Below are 22,978 nucleotides of genomic sequence, written 5' to 3'. Positions count from 1 at the left end.
ACTTTAAATCCACTATGTTTTATAAAGTCTTCCGCATTAACCCGTAACTCTGATATATTTACGAATATGGTACCAACTGTTGGTCGCACTCTTAGGCCTAAGATGGGGTGTGAAAATTAACAAATCACATCGAGTATGCACACAACCCCGAAAACATAACAAGGAAGTGGGGCTAGAAACTCACCTGAATGCGGTTACATTCACCGTTTATGGTTATTCCTTTCTTGAGCTGTGTACGACTAACTGTATAACAATTACATGTATCAATTTAACTATCACTACCCATATCGTGTTTCTAGTTTAATTATTACCCTCAACGAACAGCCCCTGGCAGGGGGTTCTAGGGGTGGTAGCCCCTAGCGAGGTCTAAGGGGCAGAGCCCCTGGCTGGGTTAAGCTGTCTTAACACATTTTCCATTAGGACTTTAAAGTATTTTCTAATTCGTTAACTCATTTGCTATAACGAATTAAGCCAAATTCGTTAACTAATTCATTACTTTTCGTGATGTGATTTGTTAGTCTGGTTCGTTATCTTAACATAGAGAATCGGTGCGTGACGAATCATCTGATTCGTTATCCGGTTCGTTATTCTAGTTCGCTAGCCTAATTCGTTATTCTAACGAATTGGGTGGGTAACGAATCACCTGATTCATTATCTGCTCATAACGAACTGGGAAACTGATTCGTTATTTGGACATAATGAATTGGTGAACTAATTCGTTATCTTATCATAACGAATTGCGTCAGTCTTATCCAGACTTTGACTTAGGGTCAAAGTCAAAATTGCCAAGAACACAAAATAGTCAACATTCATTAGATCTGCAATTAAACCCTCAATTCTTAACGAAACAACACGATTTAGGTATCAATGAACTCGGAATCACAGCGCTAACAAACCCCAATCATCAAATCGGCCAAACATTCACGTTTAAAGGGTGCGATTTATGCATCTATGTTACGGGTTATTTTAGGTTAACAATTAACCTATCAAATGAATTTCAGTAGGATTTGTTGTTTTGGATTCGTTTTTAACATACTAAAACAGATCTATGATTTCTAGACGTAATCCGGACCTAAACGAACAAGTTCTCGATATAAACGTACCTTAAACGAGTCGATCTATGGACACGATCTAGTATTGATGTAGGTTTGGCCCGTTACGACGTTCCAGCACCAACAAGCTCGGGTTTTCGCCTTCAGATCTTGAGTCGGGATATAGGATAGTGTTAGTGTGTGTTTTTGATGGCGTAGGCTATGTTCTAAAGATGGATAAAAATGGAAAGGTTTAGGGTTTAAGCGGTATTTATACTCCCTTAAGCCCATGGACCTAAGGCTCATTCCATCCCTTATTCCATCTTTCTAAGTCCAAGCTCATCACCTTATAGTTTATTTATCTAAACCGATAAGACACACTATAAAATAAAAGAAATTTATTTTATTATTATAACCCAAAAGTAGGATGTTACATTTACTATCGACAGCGACATTATCCAGTGCATTGCTGCTGATGCCTATTGCCTCTTTAGTTTTATATTTTTGTTTATCACCACCAACAGCCTTGGGTGCACTGTCATCAACACTAGCATTTTCCATTGTTTCATCCGGATTTTCTCCATCAACAACAGCATCGGATGCACCCCCTCGGATTCGAACTAGTGATCTCCCAAAGGAGGCCTAGTTATAATCTTATCGGATCAGATGAGAACATCATCATATTAGATCATACCAAGATAGCAAGATAGAAAAGTATCATAAATATATTTTACCTTTCATAAAGGAATTTTAGCTAATAACATGAGAACTGATGAATATATGTAAATATATATCTTTCAAAGTCTCAACCCGCATACACAATAACTATGTTATAAATGTATAACTGCATAACATGACATATACCAAAAGCAGATTTTAAAATCTGGAAGACCGATATTGTAATTATGGTAGAAAATAGCCACCTCTGAAGACTGATTTTGTAATTAAAGTAGAAAATCTGGAAGACCGATTTTGTAATTAAAGTAGAAAATACCTCTGAATATCCAAGCGAATCAGATGCGGAGTAAGTTTAGGCTTATGCTCTTACAAACCACGACCACCAGAATCTTTGTCGGTGAGACTGGATATATCTCTTGCAGCTGGGTATAGTCTTTAGGGGTTGAAACATTAACACCTAATAACCTTAACGTATGCAACCTTAACGTATTCATAGGCTGTTGCATATATTACTCGCAATTCATGTTCTTCATGATCACATGACGAAGGATTCTACTACGTAAGTTGGGATTTACAAATGTAAAAGTGAAAGTGATAAAGGAACAAAGATTCATGCAATCCCCTTCAAAAATCCATTTTGGTGCAGCTAGAAGAATCCTAAAGTATGTTGCTGGTACATTGAATTATGGGTTGTGGTATGCTAAAGGAACAAAGATTCAACTGATTGGTTACACCGATAGTGACTGGGCTAGCTGCGCTGACGATAGAAAGAGTGTATCTGCTAATGTCTTCACATTAGGATGTGGAGTTGTTACTTGGAGTTCAAAGAAGCAGTCTACTGTGGCTTTATCCAGCACAGAGGCTGAATGTATAGCTTCCACCACAGCAACATGTCAAGCAATCTGGTTAAGAAGAGTTCTCAATAATCTAGGAATGCCTCAGAATGAAGCTACAATCATGTTTTGTGACAATAAGTCCACAATCAATTTGAGTAAAAATCGTATTATGCATAGCAGGTCAAAGAATATCGAGTTAAAGCATCACTTTATTCGTGAAATGGTCAATCAAGAGCAAGTTAAACTTGAATACTGCAACACTATTGATCATCAACTCGCTGATGTGTTAACAAAGGGTGTGTTTCGTGAAAAGTTGTGTATTTTCGACACTGGCTAGGAGTTGTGGAACATGAATCAAGGGAGGATGATAAAATGTGATCCATGTCACATGGGCTGCAAAGGGGCTTCTAGAAGTTTGCACGTTTATTTTATTTTATGTTAATGTTTAAGTTTGTTTCAATTTCAAACAATAAGAGCCTGTTTGCTCGGTAGGTTAGTTTCTTTAAGTCCTAGTCTTGTGGCAATAGCCGTTTGTTTTCCTCTCTACTTAAGAGATAAAGTTCTTTGGAGTCTGTATCACTTTTAATCATTCTCTAATAATCAAAGTAGCCCTTTTGCCCTTAATTCTTCATATTCTATCTTTATCTATCAATCTGAAATCATCAGAAAGAACATTATCAAATCAGAATTAAAGCAGATTACCATATCAGATCATATCAAGATAGAAAATTGCGTACATAAGTAGTGACTATGTTTACCTTTCATAAAGGAATTTTAGCTAATAACATGAGAACTGATGCATGTATGTAAATATATATTTTTTATAGTCTCAACCCACATACATCACAATAAGTATGTTATAAATCTGCATATCATGAAAAATATCAAAAGCATAATTTAAAATCTGGAACACAGCTTTTGTAATTAAAATAAAAATTAGCCACCTCTCCTACATTCTTGCTCACACGACATGTAATAAAAACTCTGATGATGGATCAAAAGTAATCAACTTTAGGCTTCTGCTTATTACAAATAGTGATGACCACCTCATTCTTGGTCTTTTGGGGTGGAAATATCAACACCGAATAACCTAAGCGTACGGCTAGGCTGATGCATAACTGGATTTTCTTCTACAACAGAGGAAATGTCTATTCCAAACATCTAAGTGTACGATTACCAGCAACAGGTGGTGTGATTATGCTACTTCGAGTACCAATTTCATCCCCGCTTGCATCACCGTGTTTTGTTCTCTTAGGTCTTGGTGCATCATGACCACTATCTCCTTCATCATGAGAAAACTCTCCTGGCTCTTGGCCTTTTCTCTTTATGCAGTTGGTGTGTGTTTGTTCATTTTGAATACCATCGTCCATAGGCGGTGTGCCCCCTCCAGGCACAACTGCAGTGTCATTGCCATTGGGAACTAGGAATGCAGCCTGTTGTTTGCCTTCAGTTTGTGCACCCTGACCTGTCTGAAGGGTAAGATCCCCACCGCCAACGCTACAGGCACCATCAACAACATGCATCTGATTTCTATCATCCATAACATCCAGTGCATTTCCTATCACCTTTTTAGTTCTGTCTGTTTGTTCTCCATCATCAACAGCATCGGGTGTGCCACCACCAGCTCTTTCTATCACCTCTTTAGGTTTGTCGGTGTGTTCTCCGTCACCAATAGCATTGGCTGCATCACTGCCAGTATTTTCTATCACCTCTATAGGTTTGTGTGTATGTTCTCCATCATCAACAGCATTGGGTGCACCACCACCACCACCAGCTCTTTCAATCACCTCTTTAGGTTTGTAGGTGTGTTCTCCATCACCAATAGCACCACCGGCTGCATCACCACCAGCATTTCCTATCACCTCTTTTGGTTTTTCGGTGTGTTCTCCATCACCAACATTATCGGGTGCACCACCATCACCAGCATTTCCTGTCACCTCTGTTGGGTTGTCGGTGTGTTCTCCACCACCAACAGTATCATACGCACTGCCACCACCCCCACCACCACCACCGGAATGTTCTATCACTTTTGTTCCATCAGGTTGTATTCCATCACCGATTACAGCCATGAATGCTACCCCGTTAGCAGCACCTTCTATTATCAGCTCCTATGATTCGTTAACCTCTTTTTCATCATTAACAGCAGCACCACGAGCCTCATCGCCATTATGCCTGCACAACAATGAATTTATCAAAACCTTAGCTATATTTTCTTGTATGAAACCCTAGCTAAATATTGGACTCAATTGATTAATTAATTAGTTGAATATAAAAGTGTATAATATTTTACCAAAACTTGGGAAATGTAATAATGGAAACCTAGGCTGTGAATTGATATCATATATTAGTAGAACTATTATATGACAATTGCCACAAACAAATTAAGGACTTTAGTTACACACAAACCTAATAGACAGATCAAGTGCATTCTCTTTGGCTTCTATGACGTTAGAAGCATTCTCCTGATCATCGAAACTAGCATCAGAATGATCTGCCAACAGATCTTCAGGTGCATCCTCTTTGGCCTCTATGAGGTTATCATCAAAAGTAGCATCAGGAGGATTTCCCAACAGAACTACTGGTGCGTCCTCTTCGGCCGCAATGAGGTTATCATTAATAGTAGCATCATGAATATGATTTCGCAACTGATTTAGAACATCGCAGCTCAAAAATCGATCCCTTTTCTTAAAAGGTTCCATTTTAATTTTCTTGGATCAAATTCGAATTGAAATGAACCCCTTCTATTAGTTTTCTCTGGTAGTGGCATGTGTTACAAACAACAGATATATTTATAATAGTTTTTCAAGTTAATTTCAAAATTATTACATAAACTCCAAGGTGGGATTAGTTTGCCTCTATGCAATGAATTCCTTACAAGAAAATGACAAAAATACCCAACAACCTCGTGAATTGTAAATGGTATTACATAAAAATAAAATATATCAATACTCACTAGTAAATATAATTATTAAAAAAAAATAAATTGGTTAAAAGCATTTATTGTTAACAATATAATTATAAAAAAAAAGTTAAAAAACAAACTAAATAGACTCTGCATGGAAAAATCTAAGCGACCAAAGTATTACCAAACTTAATTATAACACTAACATCTAAAGTTGATTATATAACATATACGTATATGACGTTGATCATGTGAGAAATGATTTTAGTACGAGACATACGAAAAATCAATCCTGCCCATTTATGTCTAATCAGTTTATATGTTTAAAATGATAAAGTTAATAATTACATAACTTAAATGATATTTAATAGTAAAAGGATAGTTGGTAAGAATTGTCTCATAATTAAATTCCTAATTTTTACTCCTGAAATCAAGTAAGGTCATTAATGTTGTTTATTAATGTGTCTTGAATGTCTTTCTTACATTTACATTTAGTTAATGTTTTGTTATATCTTTAAATTTTTCTTATATGTTTTGTTATGACTTTTACTCCTAAAATCAATTAAGGTATTAATGTTGTTTATTAATATGCATTCATATGTGGTGAATTTAGCTAGAAGCTTATCTAAGGTGAATTTAGCTAGAAGCTTATCTAAGGGATTCATGATCTGTTAAACTAAAAAATAAAAAAGGTACATGTGTTCAGTAAAATGTTTTTTAGTAAAAACCTTTTTTTCAATGCATGCATGTGTTTTATGAATGACGTGAATATTGGGATTATTTACAAATGTAGGTTAATAGCATGTTATATGAAAGTCAATATGATTATATGTGTAAGTAAATATTTTATTATGTGCCGGACATGTCGGTATTAATTTGAGTGGATAATTTATTATATCGTAAGTTAAGCATGAACTCATTTTCATATATAAGTGTATTGTAGGTTAGTACATAGTAGCATGGATAGTGTTGGTTAAGATTATTATCACATGAATAGTTTATTTTATCTTTAAAAAATACATATAAGAAGAAATATCTAACATTTACTTTTCTCCGTATATGTGCTTTATTACGAATTGTGGAGGAGGAATTATTAAAATTGTAGGTTAGTACATTTTTATAGGTTAATATGATCATCATCGTAGTTAATATTATGTTTTGGCAGTGCATGTGTTAATTTGAATATCCTAATAATGAGAAAAAAAGTTTTTTGTAGAACGACAAACATTCATTAAACGAGGCAAATTAGCAAGATGTTAAGCCAACAAAAGAAAACAACAAAAAAAAGTTCAAAAAAAGAAATTACATCAATCTTTACAATTTAAATACTTAAACAAGGATCTTTTTTTAATCCATTAAAGCGCCAAAGATTTAACGTCTTCAATTACCTTGCCCGTCAGAATCTCATTTCCTTAAAAAAAAACAGCTTCGTTTATCACTTTTTAAATACACCAATAAGTTGTCATAATAATCCCTTGAGAATCTTTTTCTTTTTGTTGCATAAAGGTGCGTTTTATAAATAACGAGTAAAGCATGAACCAAGAAAACGAAGTTAGGGGACGTTACACCATAGCTAACGAACTGCCAAATCCGATTTGCATCCCACATGATGTAAACAAGTATGCAGCAGTTTTAGCAGATTCATCACAAAAAGGGCAGCTCATAGTCTCAACTGGAATATTTTATGAAAAGGCCCAACCCGAGTTAAAATGCTTTCCATTTCCGCTTTCCATTTCCGCTTTCCACATGAAAATATTCAACTTTTTTTGTCAACCAATTATTCCAACTTACAACAAAAGAGGAGTTTGCACCTGATGCATTGAATAAGACCATTTTCATAGAGGACATCATGTATTTCCCATATTAATCATTATAAGCCAAGCCCATTTGTCATCTTAATCCAACAAACTTATTTCATAGACGACTCCGTCGATTTTGCCATTCCATGACTTCTTCTACCGCCTGATCGAGGCAACTCTGCATACTCTTCCCCGTCATCATCGACTTCGTCATCGTTTAAGTCAGTGTTTCGAGCATTGGACTGCGACATTTATCGATCAATTGAGGACGGGGTTTTGGACATTTTTTCCCATCACCCGGACCAGCGGGGGTACGATGTTCCACTTAGGGTGATAGCGAATAAAACTCCAACAATTTATATATATATATATATATATATATATATATATATATATATATATATATATATATATATATATAGTTCCCCGAACACTTTGGTACTCAGCGTTGCCGCAATGATCTCAGCATCACCGGTACCCCTACCCCCACGATTTAAAAACCCGGTTGTAAACCCCTTAAAAGAGTAGGCATTTGCCATTTATATTGGACCATTTCCCCGATATAGAATCGGGCTTTTGGTAGTCATCTCTTTTGCCCATTTCCTTGAAAAAAGCTCCCAAAAATGCCTAATTTTTTATAGTTGGCTACGAAAATATTGTAAAGCATATTAGTAACCGTTAATATTTTTTTTAATAAAAATTAATACATAAATTTTAAAAAAAAAATTATTAAACAATACTTACAACATCCGGGATCTTTCGAGACCGCGCACCATGACCGTGAAAGGGTCAAATACTTCTTGAGGGTCCATAGTTGAGTTGATTTTTTAGTACGAGCTCGATCACGTCTTTCTTTTTGTGTGGCCGTCCTCATCGGCTTTGCTCGATCCGGCTTATTTAGATTTGCTCGAACTGGGTTGTGTCTCTGGCTTGTCTTGAAACACCGGATTGAGTTGCATCCCAGCACCGCCTCATCTTATGTCGCGGGGAAGTTCAAATGGTTTGATGGGTTAAAACCACCGGGTGGTATGTTGGTGGGCATCCTTAAATATTGCATGTATTACAAGATGTGAGGGTCGAAATTCAAACCAGCCGAGAAGAGAAGGTGGGTGTTGGTTGACTCGCTTAGGTAATGTTTGGATGAGTCGGTTGTGTAGTGTTCGGTTAGATGGTGTTCGGGCGTTGGTTTGCTGCAAATTGTCCAAAACCGAACATGGAATAGTTGAATGGATTCATGGTGAGTGGAGAATGGATGATTTTTTGTTTTGATTTTGATATAGAATGAAATAAATGAGTTGTGGTGTTTTAAAATAATGATATGTTTGGTTTATATAGAGGATAAAGTTAATAAATAAAATAGTTTTTTTCTAATTTATATTTATTCAACGGCTATATTGAACAAGGAGGAGACAAGACCCAACGCTTTGTGGGAAGGGCACCTCCCATAACCACCCCCCCCCCCCTCCGGTTGCCCCGAGGTAGTGTAATAAGGTAGAAGTACCTTATTACACATGGTCTAATAAGGTAAAAGTGTTCAATGACAACATGTTCGTTTAAGACTATGTGTAGTGGGGGCTACAAATTTATGGGCACGTGCCATGTGGCGACTTGTGAACAAATTGAGGATTTTTGTTTTAGGAGTTTGGTGGTGCTGCAGCCATATATATATATATATATATATATATGATTTATTTATTTTAATAACCGCTTTGAGTTTTAAGAACTCGAATGAACTCAACGTAACAATATTTTTTTTTAATTTTTTTACACATGTATCAACTTTTTACACATGTGTAACTAACATTTAAACTTGTTTAATCATCAAAAATATTTATTCTCTCTCCTGATTCATTTTTTAATCAAATTTAATCTCAGCCACATATTTATATCATTTAATTAAATGTGTGGTCAAAATTGAGTTCATAAAGTTCTTAAAACTCATCAAGTTCTCAAAATATCCCTCCTATATATATATATATATATATATGGTAAGGATCCTAAGAGAACCATTTGAAAATTGAGAACTTTGAGAACTATTTTGTACCACTAAAAACCTCTAAAAAAATATTTAAAACAATTATAAAACAAAAAAAATCAAAAATTTCAAAAAAGTAAAAAAAAATTCTTATATTTCATTCCGGTTTCATAAAAAAACAAAAAAAAACAACTTCGTATTATACACATGTGTATAATTTTATATAATCTCACGTTACGTAATGCATATTATCAATTACCTTAAAGTGTACATATGTGTATAGAAAAATACATGTATGTACATATTATACATAAACGTATAATTTAGCTAAACCAAGACGTTTTTTTATGAAACTGGGATTATAAATAAGATTTTTGGTTTTTTTACTTTCCTCATTTTTGCGTTTTTTTTTGTTTTATGATTTTTTTTATTTTTGGTTTTTTGTGGTCCAAAATGGTTCTCATAGTTCTCAATTTTCAAATAGTTCTCACATGAACCTGATCCCATACATTACGTACACGACACCCACAACCCTAGATTTCAAAAAACACGGGGTGGCAAATTTATAAATTATTTCAAATCGTTTTCATCCTAATTAACCATTGCATCGATTCAACCATCGTTATCGGCGTCATTTGTAGACACACACTTCAAATGATTTGAATTGAAATACGCAATTTACAGAAACCCAGTTGCAGACGTTCCATATTTTGTTATGATGATCGAATCGATGATCAAATTGACGGTCAATTGATAATTGTTTGATGATTACGAGATTATATGAAGTGATTTCAATGTTCAATTTCATGTTGCAGGTGTTTAATTTTAGATATGAACTTCCGAACGTTTAAAGGTGTTCGTTTAAAGGTTTGAACATATAAGTGTTTCTAGACTTTTTTGTTAGTTTAGAAGTTCTGAACTTCTTTGAACGTATTAGAACGTTTAAAGATGTTCATTTTTTATCAGAACGTTTAAAGATATTCTTTTTTGGTCAGAACTTCTTTAAACGTATAAGACCGTTTAAAGATGTTCGGTTTTTTACAGAACGTTTAAATATGTTTTTTTTATCAGAACTTCTTTGAACGTATTAGAACGTTTAAAGATGTTCAGTTTTGTTTCAGAATGTTTAAACGTAATATTTTGAACCCTAACAAGAGCTCGATTGAGTGCATTACTTCTGTAATTTCATAATCGATTGATGAATCTAAAAACTTCTACACATCAATTCGATTGATTTAATCATCATTTTTTATCAATTTTGAAGATTTTTTGATGTTCAACGACGTTCGATTTTCATTTGGTTTTTGACTTTAGAGCTTTCATGCTTTAAGTTGTAAATAGAATTTAGAAATTGGATTAGATTCATCGACGAGTTCCGAATTTGGATCAGAGTCGATTTGTAATTGACGAATTTTGATCGCGAACTACTGTTGGGTTATTTACAAAATTGTCACCACATGTTTTTTAATCTAACACTCTGAAATGTCGCGTGCGTAATGTACGATTAGTCATTATTATACGTTAACCCACCCCTATACACACACACACACATCACACACGCACCCCCCCTCCCCCTCGCGCTTATCAGGGGTGTTCTCGTCCCCATGTTGTCCAATCAAGGGCGGCTTCGACAAGGAAAAAAAATTAGGCCGAAAGCGAAAACTTTTTTTTGTCCTTAAGTATAAGGAGTATTTTGTTGGGTTTAAACAATTTAATTTTTATATGAGCTTATTTGGTTATACTTTAGGTTGTGTAAAAAACTTTTGTATAAAAATAGAATTAAACATGTCTCAAATGAGACTAGAACCCATAACCTTTTGATTGAGGGTAATACCTCTTTGCAACTAGACCAAGCTAGTGGTTATATAATTGAGTTTAAACACTAAATATACATATTGTTTTAATAGAAATACATTTAATTTTAAAAAAAATTCGGGCTTAGCGGGGTGTCGGTCATGTGGCCGTCGACCACCCTGTCACCCCTTATGGCCGGCCTTGCGTCCAATATCTCCTAGTGTTATTTCCTTCAGTTTGTTTACCGCCAACATCCACAATATCCAGTGCATTGCTGCTGATGTCTATTGCCTCTTTAGTTTTATCTTTTTGTTTTTTACCATCAACAGCATCGGGTGCACTGTCATCACCACTAGCATGTCCCATTGCTTCATCCGGTTTTTCTCCATCAACAACAGCACCGGATGCATCCCACCGCCACCAGCCTCATGTTCTATAACTATTGTTTCATCCGGTTTTTCTCCCTCACCAACTGCAAGTTCTATGACCATTGGTTCATCCGGTTTTTCACCATCATCAACAGCATCGGATGCACAGCCACCGCCATCGGCATGTTCAATCACCTTTGTTTCATCCGGCTCCTTTGTTTCGTTAACCTGCTTTCCATCCTTAACAGCACCACCACCAGCCTCATGTTCCGTGGCCTCCTTTGTTTGCTTAGCATCGCCAGTTTGGCTGCACAACAACGAACTTATCAAAAAAAAACCTATATATATATATATATATATATATATATATATATATATTCTTCTATGAGACCCTAGCTATATATCTAGCTCTTGGAGTTGATTAATTGATTAACTAAAATTTAAAGTACTGTAAAATATATGTATTACTAAAAAGTCGGGAAATGTAATAACAGAAAGCTAGGCTGTGAATTGAAATCATAAATTAGTAGAATTAATATATATACACTCAGTACCACAAAATAAAAATTGATTAAAAATACACAGTTAGTGTAATTAAAATTTAATACTTAAAATTTTAAACACACAAATTAACCTCATAGCCAGATCTGCAGGTGCATCTGTTTTGCTTTCTTCTTCGGCCTCTGTGAAGTTAGGCGCATTCTCCGGATCACCAAAAGTAGCATCAGGAGGATTTCCCAACAGATCTGCTGGTGCGTCCTCTTCGGCCGCAATGAGCTTATCATCAATAGTAGCAACAGGATGATGATTTTCCAACTGATTTAAAACATCGCAGATCAAAAATCGATCCCTTTTCTTAAAAGGTTCCATTTTAATTATCTTGACACAAGTTCGAATTGAAATGAACACATTCTATTACTATTAGTTTTCTCTGCAGAAGTATCATCAGGATGACTTCCCAACAGATCTGCGGGTGCGTCATCCTCGGCCTCCATGAGGTTATCATCAGTATTAGCATCAGGAGGATTTCCCAACAGATCTGCAGGTGCATCCTCTTCGGCCTCAATGAGGTTATCATCAATACTTCAATAGTAGCATCTGCAGGATGATTTACCAATTAATTTCAATTACTAGCTAAAATCCAAGGCGGGAATAATATGCATCTATATATGTGCTTAGCATTTAACCATAATTAAATAGATTTTTCTAAAAGGTAACTTTATCAACCTTGTAAATGATAGAGTATGGTAAGTACGAGTTCTTAACAACCCCCTCCAGGTTTGCATAGAATTCCATCAATATAGTGTAGTGATTTAATTTAAGGTGCAAGAATATAGTACTTTTCATTAAAGAAGTCTAATAAAAACTATAGCAATGCTTATTTATCGATCAAGCTTTATATTTCTTGTCTCTAGAATTTTATAAAAAATGAGACTAAATTGTGAACACCTAGTGACTTTGAATATGTGTATAGTTTTAATGTGGCGTAATAGAAAATTTCTACACATAATCCACAACGGCTAGAAGACAACATCTAAATTTTGATACGCATAATTCAACCTAAATTTCATATATAACAGTAGTAATTGTTGTAAAATTAATGCTTACTTTATCTATCCCTTTGAAGAACTTTCACATCACAGCACCACCCGCTCCCCCAAATAAAAAAATCATTTCATATACAATAAACACTAAGGGAACATCTGTTGTAAGAAAAGCAAATTCGTATGCGGTAAATTTTTGTTAGGAAAGACGAGTCGAAATTCCATATAACAAATCAACAAAACTAGAGCTTTGGCATCAAACAAGAACTCTAATTGAAAATAAACGAACTAACAACCAACCACAAAGTGTTTATATAAAACCGTTTGGTTTAAAATTACCTTGTGAATGCAAATTTCATGGATGCTTGTTATACTGCTATGAACAACCAACATGTTATAATTGATTGATATATATGATCGTCGGTTTCGTAGTTCCCTGCATGATGAAAACGTGTAGAAGTAATTAAGCATGCCCATTCGTAACAAAACTAAAAGTTAATGATAAAATGAACACAAAATTCTCATTACGTGTATAACTCAAAAATATATATAGAATTAAATATAAGCAACTATTTGCTACCCTTTGATGATGATGCTTGTTTTCCTTTAACATTGGCAGCCATAAGTTTACCATTTAGGGTATGGAGCGGCGGCGTGCGGCGCTATTGGCCACTAAACGATGTCTCTGATGAGATAACCAATGTAGAGTTAGGTTTATAATTGTGTGCGGAGTATGGCTTGATATTTTCAGATCCATATTATTGGATCAATAAAAATTTTTGGTTGTGTTGGGCCTAGGAAAGAAAAGGTGGGGGTCGGAAATTCCAATTAATAAATTTTATAATGTAACGGTTACTAGCTGTATCTATTTTGATTTACTTGTTAAGATGTTAAGATGCATATGATACTACTCTTGAATTTCATAATTAATATTATATTCTAAAATTGGTTACTATTTTTACAATATTTTCTTTATATTCTACTATTGTTTTTACCATTTAATATATATGGTCAAGTTATTATACAAAGGGGAACAAAAATAAAAATGATTTCTAGCCCAAAAAAAAACCCTAAAAAAATAAAAATGATTAAATAAATCATAACATAAAATATAACAAAAAAAACAAAAAAAGTAAGAACACAAAAAAGTTTTCACTTTCTTTCTCGTTCTCATAAAAAAAGACAATGATAAGAGAAAAAAGTTGTTCAGTCTTTTTGTTAATCATTGTGTTTTGTGTTTATTTTCGTCATTGATTGTGTCTTCTTTCCTTGACATTGTGTCTTTTTTTCCTTTATATTGCGTTGTAATACTCAAGATTGTGTTATACTTTGTTCGGTATTGTGTTTTATTTTGCGATCTATTGTGTCTTTTTTTAGTTATAATTGTGTCTTTGGTTCATTTTTGTCATTGTGTCTTTGAACACACCATTGTGTCTTTTCGTCATTTTTTTTGTTTTTTTTTATTTTTTTTTTAACGGGAATGATGGCGGAAACATTTTAGTTTTTTTATGTTTTTCGTTTTTTATTTATATTTTGAGTTATGATTTTTTTTAATTTTTTAATTTATATTTAAGGGTTTTTTTGTGTGGTCAAAAATCATTCTCACACTTCTCATTTTGTCTCTATTTGTATTTTAACTTTACCCTTAATATATAATATTAATAACACTAATGTATTACATGCACCGTTTTCCATTTAATATATAATTCAATTTCCAGTTTTCCATTTAAAAGTTAACTAATTTTTTATTTAGTATTATCTAATTCAATTTAATTGGTTCTTATATCTTTACTATATATATATACATGATGTAGGTCTCTTGACCAGATCTAACAACACACTAACTATTACTAGTTATCTTGGATCAATCTCTCAACTAGTTGGTGGAAACAACTAGCTAGGACCGAGATCTAGGATCTTGTTTGTTGATTATTTCAGCCGAGATTAAGAGGGAGAGAAAGAGAAGGTCCCTTGACCGGATCTAACAACACACTAACTATTACTAGTTATCTTGGATCAACCTCTCAACTAGATGGCGAAAACAACTAGCTAGGACCGAGATCTCAAATCTTGTTTGTTGATTATTTCAGCCAAGATTAAGAGGGAGAGAAAGAGAAGGTCCCTTGACCGGATCTAACAACACACTAACTATGACTAGTTATCTTGGATCAACCACTCAACTAGTTGACGAAAACAACTAGCTAGGACCGAGATCTCAAATCTTGTTTGTTGATTATTTCAGCCGAGAAGAAGAGGGAGAGAAATAGAGTATGTGAGTTAGGATATTTGGCAAAAAGGTGTTTGTGTATGAGACACACACAATATATAGTGTGTGTGATCTCATGCACATCTTCATTATAATAGGCCCAATGGGCTCTAATACATTGGCCTAAGGCCCAAACATAACAAAGAAATTGTTCAAACAAACATACAAACATAAACTAAACATAAGTTACAAATACAAAAGACTCAAGAAGAAAAGAGCCTAACAATCTCCCTCTAGTCTTTGGTATTTGCATTATTGACTTCCATTACCACTCGCACTCGGACTCATAGTCGAAGACATTGTCTAGATTTTCAAATGGTTGCTTTTCAATAAGTAGATTGACGAACTTGTTGAATTTTTCAACGATCGCGTCTATGTTGTCATGACGGACATCACCGTACAGAGAGACGACTTCACAAGTTTCTTCAAGTCACTGAGTCCACAACCTGCCGGTTCATGCTCATCATAGAACCTCAGGTCGTGAGTGCGGGTGCAATGAATCATGACTTCGCCGTGCACGTTGTCAAACTCCTAGGCGATGAAGTCATAGAGAAATTCGTCTTTGAAAGGCATCCCATGGCAAATTGGTTCACCATGATCTTCAGGCGTTTTGTATCTTCTACCCTTGGACGGCTTGTTGGTGAAGGGTTTGATCTTCTTTTACTTGTACGATCTACCCGGATTGACGGCAAACGTCGGAAAGTCGTTCCTCCACTCTCTTTTCAAGAACCTGTTCTCTAACCATGTTCCATGGTGTCTTTGCTATCGTCTCGATCTATGGTCTTTCGAAAATAGTTCATGTCGAGTATGGATAACGTGTGCATATCTCCATAGGTAAGATATGTCAAATCCCCATTGGCATGTCGGATAGCCTAACTTTTACTATTGTTATGCCATTTTGCGTATAGAATGGGATCAGAATCATGGTATGGCCTTACCTCCATCGCAAGCTTCCCATCCTGCTCACGCTGTAGTATTTGGTACCTTTTCTTGACTTTCTACAAGCAGGATTAGTAGCGATAGTGACAACTGGCTCTTCAGCAGTCTCCACATTCTCTTTAACCGGTGTGTCCGGCTTAGGAGAATAGTTGATGCCGTCATCGCTATCACTTTTATTTTCTTCCACGGCTTTCTTAACGGGTGAGTCGGTACCTGCAAAAGAATAAACATTTAGTAAAGAGGCGAGTTCGGCCTCCACCGCATCATCAGTCTCACATGTTTTCTCAGCCTCCTTTGGCGGTTCATCATCATCCGCCTTATTACCGGCAGCGTCTCCACTACCACTACCACTAACTATCATCTTCGTTTCCACCACGAGGTTCATCATAACTGTCATACTCGTGGTCATCATCCTCGTCATCCTTCTTCTCGTCACCATCGTCATCATCATCATACTCATCATCAGACTCACCATCTTCACCATCATCATCACCACCACCTTGTGCTATTTGTTGTGGAGCTACATACTCAATCAACGTGGTTGTAAATATGAAACTAACTTGAGCACTAGTGATAGGTACAACAAGTTGTGAACTTGTAGAACTGACATGCCCAGAAGAAGTAGCAGTAGTCACTACAGGCTCAGTGCCTACAACAGCTCCTACAACAACAGTCGGCTCATCATCAGCGGTCTTAGCTCCGGATCCCCCTTCACCTCCATCCTTTCTAGGTTCTCCCGTGTATAGGAAACCATGAATGTTTCAAAGAGCTCTACCCTTTCGGCATCTAGGTTCTACCCTTTCGGCTCAGCTACACGTAGAAACCCTCGAAAGGTTTCCAACAAGTGAACCCTCATATTCTCAACATCTTCATCAGTCAACCGCATAACCTCCATAACAGCAAGGTATCGATTTACCAAGGACTCGTTCACTTGTCCTTGCCTATCACATTCTTCTTCCATCATTTCTTCAAGTTTCTCAACTAAATCACGTAGCTGAATGCTTTCACCTATCAATCTGCTCACATCCCTACTTTCGCTACCTTCCAACCCACTTACCCTAGAGCCCAAACGCTCAAAATCAATCCACACTTTGTCAAGAGTGGAATCAAGTTCCATCCTGAACTCACTTGCAAATGTAAATGAGGAAGGAAGATCAGTCTCCAACTTTGTAACCCTCGACTCAAGCTTCTCTAACCCAACGTGTTGTTCAGCATTTTGTAAGGTATTCTTGTTGATTAACTCTTGTTGATTGTTGATACGTTGCTGCAAGAGATTAATCCATTCTCTTTGACTTGTGATTCGAGCTTGATCCAAGTCACGTTGTTCTTGTAAAGTAGCTAACTGATCTGCAGTGATGCTCGCCTAGTTACTTCTTGGTTGATGGCTTGTTGATCATTGAGAAATTTTATCAACATGAGTTCCCGCTTTGCACGGTTATCATTTGCCTCTTCCAGTGCCTTAATCCTATCAAGGACAGGATCATTGAACACTTGAGACTTCTTCGATTTCCCACTTGATATGGGAGTGGCAGAAATGACAGGACTTCTAAGGGTTGAGGGTGGTGTGGTCGATATGGTTGAGTGTGGTGTGGTTGGTATGGTAAGGTTAGGGTTAACTTAGGGAATGATGTGGTTATGGTTAAGGGTAGGCTGGTTGGATGGTGGAATTAGTGGTTTGACTTTGGATTGAGGATGTAAATGTAGAGGACCAGAATGTAGTACCTCTAATTGGCAATGCTACTCGGTATGTAGGTGAGGTAACGGGTGCGGTGGTTCTAGGGGATGTGAAGGTTTAGGTTTGGGTGGTTGTGGGAATGTCCTCAAACATGGACGGTATTGGTTCATCTAAGCGAGTTGGGTTGTTTTGGGTGAGGTAATGGGTTCATCTAAAAGTAAGGTTTCTTGGGTTTTGGTTTGGTTCTAAGGATGATTCTAGGTCTGGTTTTGGTTGAGGCCTTGGGTGAGGTGAGTTTGGTCTGTTTGGTTTTAGGTGAGATTGGGGTTTGGGTTTTGGTGAATTTGATCTGTTTGGCCTGGTTTTGGTGAATTGATATGTTTGGCCTTAAAGGCTTCTATGGTTTTAGCTAATGAGGTTGGTGATCCTATGTGTGGGTCGGGAATGGTGGTTTGTGGTGTTGTGATTTGGGTGACTAAGGAGTGAGTCAACATCTAGAAATCGAAGGAAAAGATACCTTAAGATGAGGCACCTTTGAATATGAAGACTTCTTGGAGTCTTTGATCTTCTTCAAGCGTTTAGGCGAATGCTCTTGCTCTTCCTCCTCAGCAGCAGCAGATCATTTGGAGGACTCACCAGCTTTCCTATTCTTTTTATCATGTTTCTTTTTAGATCTGCCTTCTTTAACCACAACTGCTTCCGGCTCTATTTCAGAATCATCAGCCGGTTCATTAACAGGCTCATCTTCCTGTTCTTCCTCTTCATCATCACCTTCATCCTGACCTTCATCAGGATCATCATCATCTCCTTCCTCCTCAATCTTAGTTTCTTCACTATCAGTCTTAGTCTCCTTGAATTGACCAAACTTTTCACCTAGCTGTTTACCCTTGTATTTGTATGAACTTCTACCAGTGGGCTTGAGAATTGTACTCATGGCAGATTTCTTGATCTCTTTCACATGAAATGGCTCAACAAACTCAACTACATTACCCTCTTCATCAACTTCATCAGTAAGCATAGGATTTCATGTGTCGGGAAGCAGATAGTCCAAAATTAACTGAATGAACAGAGGATACATCATTCTTCTATTCTTGGCAAGCACATTTTTTTGGATGTACTTGAAGAACAACTGAGAGTAGTTGTACTTCCTCTTTCTTGTTAAAGACAACATCACTCCAACCCAGTCTGCGTTAAGCTTGTCAAATCTTCCTTTTCTGAGAGGACAAGCAATTTGCTACAATGTGAAACAGAAGCCTCCAATAAATGGGCAGATGCTCTTTTCACATGTTAGACCACTCAACATCCTATCCAATTTCATATAAATAGTTAGCTATTTGTTCCTTTGTAAAAGTGGTGTAAGGATCATTTGCATCGTCTTCAATCGATAGTGCTTGACGAATCACCTCCTCATTCACTGTCACTTTCAACCCATGAAGTGATCCTTGAACTGCCTTTCTTTGTTCTTTCTTTGGTCCAGAATTGCTCTATCCAAGAATAGTGAATTTTCAGGATCAGCAGTGATTGCATAGGACAGAGGACAACTTTGTAATCCCTTGATCATGGAAATGAATACTTTAAATTTTCTTTTTCTAGGGACCTCCAAAGAACAAAAGCTATTATGACCCTATAAAAAAACATTAGTGTTGATAATTGAGTTGAAAAATAACACACATATACAAGGATTAATTCTGAAAGAAAAATAAAATTAAAATAAAACTACAAAAAGTTTATGCACAACACTTGTACCAAACCAGAAAATTTGTCTAAGTCCCAAGCATTCGAATGGGTTATAAAAGAATAACAGGAAACACTAAGTCTTGTCAATTCGAATCAAATAAGAAACCCTTTTGTTAAGTTTAAACAAGTTAGAACATAAAACATTTTAAAGTATAGATGATTCGAATCAAATGATCATGTTCGAATGAGTATTCGAATGCATTGACATTAGAAGTTTTTTAAAAAATTTTGTTCTATTCGAATGCACTATAATTTTGTAATGTTTTCAGCTTATTCGAATAGACATTTGAATGACCAGTTCTTGAAACATTTAACACTTTTCTATTCGAATGGTCATTTGAATCGAATGCCCATTCGAATACACAGTCCTTGTCCACATTCTTAACACATTAATTTCTCCATTCGAATATATGTCACTTGTCAATTTTAGGCTTGAGAATGTTTGATTCGAATAGCATTTGAATCAAATGAACATTCGAATCGAATGAACATTCGATTCGAATGGCCATTCGAATGTCATGTCCTTAACATATTTTCACATAAACAATCCTCAACTAGGTTTCCATATATATTCATGAGGCCATTCGAATGCTTTATCCTTGATTACTTTCTCAACATATCATGTCCATTCGAATGAAATTGTTATTAGAATACAAGATTTATCCATTCGAACACATTCTCCTTAAACAATTTTGCAATATATTAACTTGTTCCCGTCCAAAAACAACCTTCATTCGAATATACATCTATTTGAATACACATCAATTCGAATACAAGTATCCAAAATTTCAGAACATCACATAATTAACCCTCAGACATGTTTTTGGGTTCATATGCATGTGATATGAAGATCTAGGCAGCTTATGAACATATTTAAACACAAGACTGGGTTTATTATCCCAAAAGAGCACCGAAAACCCTCAAGCATCAAAAACTGTAAAAACGACCATAAAACTCAATTCAATCAACACACATACTCTAAATGGTATCGACAATCATAATCTATTATCAATTTAGACAAAGAACAACAATAATATAACCAATAAAGCATGAGCAGTTCCAACGGGAACTGTTCATGAACCCAGAACCAAAATAATCATGGACAAACGGTAAAACCTTTACCACGGGGAACTGGTCCATGTTAAAAAAGATTATATAAGTGTGATTTATGAGGCAGATCAGTGTTTGTTGAAGATCTTGGAGCAGATCTTGAAATTTTCAAGGACGGTGGTGGCGGTGGATTTTGAGAGAAACAGATAGAGAGAGAAAGATAGCGGATAAGGATTGTGTGAATGAGAATAAATGGTATTTTGAATGACCTTTATAGGGTCAACCTATCTCGCGATAGGGTAAAAACATCTCGAGTTTTAAACGATTTTACACTCTCGACCCCGAACTCTGAAAATATTTACCAATTTAAAACCGCAAAATATTTATCCACCGAATCCAAGCACTTCAAATATATACATGTCGGGTCAACACTTAACAAACATTGCATTAAGGGCGTTGTTGTAAAGATTAACCCATTTTAACTTAGACTAAAAATGTAACACCTCGGCTAAAGTGGAATACGCCCGAGTGTGACGTACAGATTGCCCAAAACACATGTGACACTATTAAGTGACAATATTATCATTAATTAATTTAAACATCAAGTACACAAGTTTGGAACAAGAAATACAAGAACAATTAACAACTTGTCCATTTATTAATATAACCTAAGTTCTAGTGTCTTCTCCGCTTCATCCTCTAATAATTATACCTATAACATATATATAAAATAAAGTCAACTAAATAAATAGTTGATGAGTTCACACAAGTTTTGACATACGTACATAAAAATCATAAAATTCCATGAACAAGTGTAAATGAGCAAGTAATGTCCTTTCTAACTGGTATTGTGCACTAGCGTACTCAGATAAGCGCAAGTAAGGTCCTTTCCAGTTGGGATTGCGCACCAACGTACTCGGATAATGAGACCCTTTTCCACTCATAACAACAAACGTATTGAGCGCAAAGGGGAGCGTATGATCATACTATCTTGAAGTAATCCATGAGCAAGTAATTTGTAGCAAGTAACAAGTAAACACACCAATTCATGTAGCGAATTGTAGTTTGTAAATAATGAATAAACGAAATTGTAGTTTAGATAGGATATATATGCTACCCCCAAAAGTAGTAAAAGAGTAAAAAGGGGTTTGAGAAACTCACCTTTGATATTGGAGACAACTTGAAATAATAACCGAATGCGAGTTAACAAACGAAGCAATTGAATCTCACGAAACTATAAATAATAACGAAGATACAAAAATTAAGAACTAGCTACCGGAGTTATAAAGTTAATTAACTTATGGTAAATGGGAACTTGGGGATTTTTAATGAGTTTAACAAAATTAAATAAAGTTTATATAAATCATTTGATGTTTATTAGTTGAAGAATGATTTGTAGACAAATAATTATAACTTATTAATATAAGATTAAATAATAATATTAATAACAATTTATGATTAAACATTTGTTTCCAAGTAACATAATTAATTAATTAACTTAAATGTTTTGCATGAATTCTCTTAAAGAAAATTATAAATAGTAGTTATGTTGAAATAAAATAAACAATAATTTATTTACTCAATTATTAATTCAAAGATATGAAGTATGTTATATCTATTGTAAAATATTTTAAATAAAAGAAATTTTTATAAATAATCTTATTTAAAAGAAAGATTATAAGTTATGATGATCAACGAATCATAAGATTTAAATAAATATATATTCATGTTTGTACTTGCAAAAATAACTAGGCTTGATCCAAGATTTAGAAAAATCAAAGTGTTCATCTTGGATATCCATGATCAAAATGATTCTTAAAACCAAGATATAATATTTTTATGATAAAAGTAAAATGATCATGAAGAACAACTTATGAATAAGTATGAACATTCAAGATAAAATCAAAACAAAAGCTATAAAATGTTTGAAATGGTAACAACTTACTTGTTAGTGCTCTTAAACTTAAGAAAAGAATGGATTGAGGTGTGAAAATAATGGAGGATTTGTCCTCCTTTTATATTGAAAATATAGAGTTGTTATGTCTTAAGAAAATTATGAAAATTAATCATATTTAATATAATTAAAACACAAATTAAAAATTGTTTAATAGGGTATTCAAAAGGTTTAACTATTTTAATAAATTTTATTGAATTAAAACATTCATTAGTTTTTATTAGTTAAGTAACATATGAAAAGATGATGATAATAACAAAATTAATAATAATAATTATAAATAATAAAAGTAGTAGTTGTAGTTAAATAATAATTCTAGAAAATTGCATGGGACATGTATATAATTATTTGATCTTGATTATGAATGTTTTAAATGAGTACATAATACTATAAGGGTGGTGAAGTGTATAATTGCATAGAAATGATCACA

At 35.0% G+C, this 22,978-nt stretch overlaps 1 long non-coding RNA gene and 1 pseudogene across 2 annotated transcripts; one reads left to right on the top strand and one right to left on the bottom strand.

Moving 5' to 3' along the window:
- Positions 1-2,321: 2,321 nt before the first annotated feature.
- On the top strand, positions 2,322-2,882 carry LOC143566902 (secreted RxLR effector protein 161 pseudogene; annotated as a pseudogene).
- Positions 2,883-4,451: 1,569 nt separating this feature from the next.
- On the bottom strand, positions 4,452-4,700 carry LOC143566895 (uncharacterized). 2 transcript variants are annotated; one of them, XR_013141309.1, is made up of 2 exons: positions 4,539-4,700; positions 4,452-4,505 (listed from the first exon to the last, which is right to left on the bottom strand). It is a non-coding gene; the product is annotated as an uncharacterized LOC143566895 (long non-coding RNA). The 2 variants fall into 2 exon arrangements; XR_013141308.1 differs by having other exon boundaries at positions 4,542-4,700.
- Between the last annotated feature and the right edge of the window lie 18,278 nt (positions 4,701-22,978).

The sequence above is a fragment of the Bidens hawaiensis genome, unplaced genomic scaffold (assembly GCF_021521415.1).
Source record: "Bidens hawaiensis isolate Kalapana, Puna unplaced genomic scaffold, B.hawaiensis_p1.1 tig00023070_1, whole genome shotgun sequence".
Classification (NCBI taxonomy): domain Eukaryota; kingdom Viridiplantae; phylum Streptophyta; class Magnoliopsida; order Asterales; family Asteraceae; genus Bidens; species Bidens hawaiensis.
Note: the sequence above shows the minus strand (reverse complement) of the source record. Positions and strands in the feature narration are given on the sequence as shown.